Source organism: Aegilops tauschii, chromosome 7 (assembly GCF_002575655.3).
Source record: "Aegilops tauschii subsp. strangulata cultivar AL8/78 chromosome 7, Aet v6.0, whole genome shotgun sequence".
Taxonomy (NCBI): Eukaryota; Viridiplantae; Streptophyta; class Magnoliopsida; order Poales; family Poaceae; genus Aegilops; species Aegilops tauschii.
In genome coordinates, this window is record NC_053041.3 from 651,123,738 (window position 1) to 651,130,244 (window position 6,507).

General features: G+C 47.3%; 1 long non-coding RNA gene across 1 annotated transcript; it reads right to left on the reverse strand.

Moving 5' to 3' along the window:
- Window positions 1-1,424: 1,424 nt before the first annotated feature.
- On the reverse strand, window positions 1,425-1,849 carry LOC141026519 (uncharacterized). Its single transcript, XR_012188738.1, has 3 exons — window positions 1,726-1,849; window positions 1,565-1,633; window positions 1,425-1,467 (listed from the first exon to the last, which is right to left on the reverse strand). It is a non-coding gene; the product is annotated as an uncharacterized lncRNA (long non-coding RNA).
- Window positions 1,850-6,507: the final 4,658 nt, after the last annotated feature.

The window sequence follows — 6,507 nt, forward strand, 5'->3', positions numbered from 1 at the left end:
CTCTGGTTGCTTTTCATGCCAAGCCAAAAACCCTCTGTCAGATAAGCCGCGGCCCACAGTTTCCTCTTCTTATACATCCGTCTCAACCATGTTACTGTTTTTTCCGACTGCCATCTTTTGGAAAACGCGTGCCATCTCTCCTCAAACGTGGCCGTGGATGTGCTGTAGTACAGAAGAGTTCGGAACTCCTTCAAGGACTTGTGACTGAGGTGAATCTTCATATTTTTTCTATATGCCACGTACATATACGGTGCCACACGTCTGGCAAGACTTGGCGAATTGCCTTGATCATCGCAGCGTCGGCATCCGTGATAACACTCATAGGCATCTTTTGACACATGGACCTCAAAAAAGTCTCCAGCAGCCACACATATGTCTCTTCGGTCTCGTCCGAAACTATGGCACAAGCAAAAACAGTGGTCTTCCGGTGATTGTTAAGACCAACAAAGGGTATGAATGGCATACCATACCGGTTCATCTTGTACGTGCTGTCAAATACAAGCACGTCGCCGAAGTCCTCATAGTCATGACGAGACTGGGAGTCACACCAGAACATCCTATTCATATGTCCTTCCTTGTCTAGCTTGTACTCGAAAAAGAAGCTAGGATCCCTCTGTTTCCTACTGACCATGATGCCTATGACTGTGGCAACATCACCTTTTGAAAGCAGCTTCCTCTTCTCCCTGGCGCAAAGGTTTTATATTTCACGCCTGGTAAAACCAACACCGCCATACCATACATGTTTGCTGATGAAGGTATCCATCATGTCGTGAATTCTAATCCCTGCAGCTCCCATGGACAGTATCTCAGCTCTCTGGTACTCTTTGATTTTTCTGTGGGACCGAAGAAAAGGTACCTCGTCCGGTCCTGCCAAGATATGGCTATGCTTGTCCTCAAAACTATCAACATAACAAACCCCACGCTTTTGGTCAAGCTTCACGGTCAGCTGCGCTTCGCAGTGGCAGCGTGTCTCGGGTCTGAGCCTACGGCTGTGTCCTTCCTTGGTTAGCAACCTGCTATCATGTTTTCCTTGTCTGGAACAAACAAACCGCCTATAACGCATATGACGTGACTTGGTTTTGCTATACCTGACCCTATTCTTTCTAATGCTGAAACCATTATCTGTAGCATAGCTGTTGTAGAAATCATACGCAGCCTCGTGAGACGTAAAAGTCATTTGTAATATCTGCATGAACATATCCCTCTTATCATCTGCACTAGCAGTATCTTGGACATTCTTTTTCCCCTCAACTTCTGTCACCTACACAATCATAACATAGCCATGAAAACAGTTTTTTATGGTATAACATTACTTCCATACAACATTGATTACATACATACCTCACTCATGATGACCGACGATTGCGACTCCCCAGAATCAGATGCAGCTAATGATTCGACATCAAGGCCTGTCTCCGCGTCAGATTCACCGTAATAGTCGTACGCATTATGACATTCGGAAATGAGCTGAAAAATATAACACAAATACATAAGTACTTATCATATAATATTCCAGGATTAATTCAATTTGCATGCATGCCAACAAAAAATTCCACTTCCATACCTGACTAATGTAATCTTCATTCGAGATCTCCGAGTTGTTTTCCTCACCATCATCATGCTCATTGTTTTCCTGACCATCATCATGTTCATCCATCTATAAATTTTCAAAATATAATATTGTCGGATGCCACCAAAAAATTACAACATGATAATGCCACTCACATTAAGATCTTCCAATACGTTCCCATTCTCTGACCTATCTCCACGATCTGAATTTTCATCATCTGACCAATCTTCTATCCAGTCTTTCATCAGTTCTCCAAACTCCATGTCATACATCATATCAGTTAACTCATTTCATGCAACAAGATTGGCCAACATTGAGCCCGACTCCAAACAACCAAAATGAAGCTTTTGAAGAGGAGAATGATGAGTACGAGGAGGATGACAACGAAGTTGATCTCCATGACAACAATGTGGGTGATCTCGACCAATATCATGTGCAAGAGACAATGGACCAATCCATCCCTTTTTCCCGTGCATATGCATCGGACTCGGATGACGATGGTCCCGATGAAGAAGTTGCTGAGGAGGGGTTCACGCGGAAGGAGGCCCAAGCATTCAAGAAGGTATTCGGGAAGGACCACAAGACACCATTGTTCAAGGATCTTAGTCTCGCGGATGAAGCCGTTGTGGATGGTGGCAAATGCATATCTCTTGGAGCTAGGCCAAGTTCTCACCGTGATTTGGAAGACGGCAAGAACGGGATATATCCTGGTTGTGAGTTTGAATCCTTCTTGGAGTTGAAGATGTGGCTTGACAACTATTCGGTTACACATTATCGTCCACATAAAGTGGCCAACTCGGACGTCAATGTGCGTTACACGGTCAAATGTGAAGTGTCAAGATGTCCATGGATTGTGCGTGTGAGGCCATGGAAAGGAGGTCCCACTTGGCGCATAGTGAGTTGTCTACCAACTCACATGTGCCGGCACAAGAATGCGGATGGCGAGCTTGTGTACCAACAACACAGACAACTCACGTCCGAGTTCATTGCTTACAGGTTATCCAACCAAATATCCACACTTCCAATAATGAGCATCAAGAGTGTGATTGACCTTGTGAAAGCCATCTTTCATTACAAGGTGAAGTACGGCAAGGCATGGAAGGCGAAGCAAGCCGCATTCAAGATGTTGCATGGCAATTGGGAGGAAGCATACAACCGACTCCCTAGGTTGTTGTTAGCTATGGCCGCCACAAACCCAGGCATGGTTCACGTGGTTGAGCCTCATGGGCACCAAACATTGATTCATAACGGGAGGACCGTCCGAGTATTTGGCCGTGCATTTTGGGCCTTTAAGCAATGCGTGAGGGCTTTTGAGCATTGTCGTCCCGTCATCGCCATTGATGGCACGTTCTTGACCGGACAATACAAGGGCACTTTATTGGTTGCACTAGCAAGTGATGCCAATAACCGGGTGTTGCCTTTGGCTTTCGCTTTGGTTGAGGTGGAGAACAATGATAACTGGGAGTGGTTCTTGCGTCAATTGAGAACAAGGGTATTACCGGCTGAATGGGAAATTTGTGTCATATCGGATCGCCATCCAGGAATTCTAAACACGGTGGTGGTTGACATTCCCGGACATACAAAGTTGCACGATCGATGGTGCATGAGGCACTTTTGTGCAAACTTCTATAGGGCATGTGGTATCAAGGAGCTGGCCGATGATCTTCAAGATTGTTGTCTTGCTTTCACCAACAAGCGGTTTGCCACATTGTTCAATTCATTGCTCAGACACAAGAAACTTGACCCCGGTGGTCTTGAATTTCTCAATAGGAACATTGTCGAAAGGAATATGTGGGCATGTGCTTTCGATGAAGATGGCCGGAGGTACGGTCAAATGACAAGCAATAGGGCAGAATGCTTCAATAAGGTGCTCAAGGGTGTACGTGCATTACCCGTGACGGCAATAGTTCAATACACATTTGACAAGATGAATGGATACTTTTTAAAGTAGTCAATGGAGACGGATAAGCAGATTGCTGGTGAGAACAAGGATAAGCACAAGTACTATTTCCCACCAAAGGTTGAAGAATGGTTGGACTTTCAATCACGAAAGGCAGACTCCCAAGAAGCTGTACTATATGACGACAACGAGTGGAAGTATGAAGTGAAAGAGCCTGGAGGAACCACAAACGATGGGCACCAACACGGAGGCCGCGCTTTCAAGGTCTCCCTAACACGGTGTGATTGCAGCTGCATGAGGCCATCGTTGCTTCATCTCCCATGCTCGCACTTGTTAAATGCATCCCGTGTTAGGAATGTGGACGTCAATCACCCTCTTACCGTGAGGGAGTCCGAGTTCTCAATCATGACGGTAAAGAATACATGGGCTCCCTGGTTTCAGCCATACTTGGACCAATCACAATGGCCGGAGTATCATGGAGTTCAACTATGGCCGGACCCGGAATTGAAGGTCGTTAGACGGGGAAGACGTAAGACAAAGCGTCTTAGAGGTGACATGGACGGATGGGGCCGTGGTGGCGGTGGAGAATACGGCACCGGCCAATTCCAAGAGCCTCGTGAGCAAACCCGTTGTGGGGACTGCAGTCATCGGGGACACAACACAAGAACTTGTCCCAAACCAAGAAAAAGATCAAAGAAAAATGATGCAAGCACAAGCCAAGCAAATGATAGCCAACCAAGTCAACCAACGAGTAGCCAACCAAGTCAAGCAAGCCAACGAGGAACTAGGCAACAAAGAGGGAGTCAACTAGGTCTTAGAAGAGGCCGTTGTGGTGTTAGAGACCGTGGTGGTGGTAGAGGCCGTGGTGATGGCCTAGGCCGTGGGGATGGTCTTGGCCGTGGTGAAGGCCTAGGCCGTGGTGATGGTCTTGGCCGTGGTGAGGGTCTTGGCCGTGGTGGTGGGAGAGGCCGTGGTGATGGTCTTGGCCGTGGTGGTGGTAGAGCCCGTGGTGGTGGTCTAGGCCGTGGTGGCGGTAGAGGCCGTGGTGGTGGTCTAGGCCGTGGTGGTGGTAGAGGCCGTGGTGGTGATCTTGGCCTTGGTGGCGGCCGTGGTGGAGGAATGTTCAGTTGGCTCAATGGACCATTGCCGTATGTGACTTACTATGATCTTGTTCTTTTGGCTCAATGCTTGTGTTGTCATTTTGCATTGTGTGACTAACTATTATATTGCCATTTCCATAGGTATGGAAACAATGAAGGGGGTGGAGGACACGGAGGGGGAAGGTGAGCTCCCTTGGTGGTCGGAGGAGGGAGAAGAAGAAGAAGAAGAGAGGAAGAAGAAGGGACAAGGACTGTGACCTTCTTATGAACCAAAATGTGTGCTACTATGTGCTATGAGACGTAAATGACTATGTCTTTTGGCTCAATGTTTGTGTATGACTATGTGATTGGACTACTCTATTGCTATGTGTGTATGAGTATGTGATTTGGACTACTATATGTGCTATGTCTTCTTTCTGTGTTTTGGACTACTACATGTGATTTGGATATGATCATGTGCCATCTATGTGAATCACAAAACATAAAAAGGACTTTGTATTTGAAAACAGCAGATAGTGCAGCGCCTAAGGGTACTGCGCCACACTACTCAGTGCAGCGCCTCTTCCTTAGGCGCTGCATACTGACTTAGCAAATTTTTGGGTGCAAAAGCTACTGGAACGCTTTTGTTGCTCTCTAGACTGGCATGTCCAGGTGTGCAGCACCCAAGGGAGAGGCGTCAACACTAACAAAAATTTTGTATGCAGTCACCGCCTCCTCTATGCAAGTACTTCACGTGGATAGATCTTGAAGTGCCAGAAGATGTCAAAAAGGACCAATACCAAGATTGTCTTAGGCGGCAACGACGGTTCGAAGAATCGTTTCGAAGAGGCTTGGAGGAAGAGCGTCGTCAGAAGGAGAGGATGGAGCGGAAGAAACGAGAGGAGGAGAGGGCACGCCAAGCGAAACTTGCTCGTGAGGAGGAGAGGGCAAGAAAGCTTGCAAAGGCTCGCGAGGCGCAAGAGGAGGACTCGGCCCATGACAAGAAGGGGAAATGGCCTCGCTCTACTCAGTAGGGACTTCGCTTCGCTGCACTCGTCGGCATAAAATTTGTAATGAATGTGTCGTGAACCATGTCGTACCAACGTTTTAATTGTCTTAAGTTATGAACTCATCGGCATAAAATTTGTGTTTGTTCAAATTGCTGTGATGCTGCAGTCATTGTAAGTATTATGTTGTTCCGGTGAAATGAATGTGCTGTAAACTCTGTTTTTTCAGTAAACAGCCGTGCAGCGCCCAGAACACAGGCGCTGCACTATACCATGCAGCGCCCAAGGGATAGGCGTCACACAGTACAGTGCAGCGCCTGTCTGTTGGGCGCTGCACTATGACTTGGTAATTTTCGTGGATGGTCAGTGCTGAAAGCCTTCCATGGCCCTCTGGATAGCCATGGCCAGGGCGGCAACGCCTATGAGACGGGCGCTGCACTGTACTGTGCAGCGCCTAGGCGTGGGGCGTCACACAGTACAGTGCAGCGCCTGTCTGTTGGGCGCTGCAGTGTTGTTAACTGACAAACTACAGAAACAGATGCCATTTTGGCCTCCTGCAGCACTGACATAACTTGCTACAACATAAATAAAATTACTGTAGACTGCACACACTGAACAAAGACAACTAATAACTTGAACATCACATCATTTAGGACAATTCAACATTACTACTAGTTCGCAAACACAAATACCACACTAGTAAGAATTCACCAACATATAACATAACCTCACAAGTTCATCGACCTAATGAAACGGCTACAAGAGCACTAACAAACACAAGCACTACTGCCTTCCGCGCGTGTTCCTGGTGCCACGCCTGCAGGCAATCTTCTTCTTCCTGGGTGGACGAGCCTCCTCTTCCTGCACATCCTCCTACGCCTCCGCCTCCGCCTCATGATCCAAGCTAGCCATCCACGAGGTCCCTACGACCACCTTTGGGTTGCCTCTATT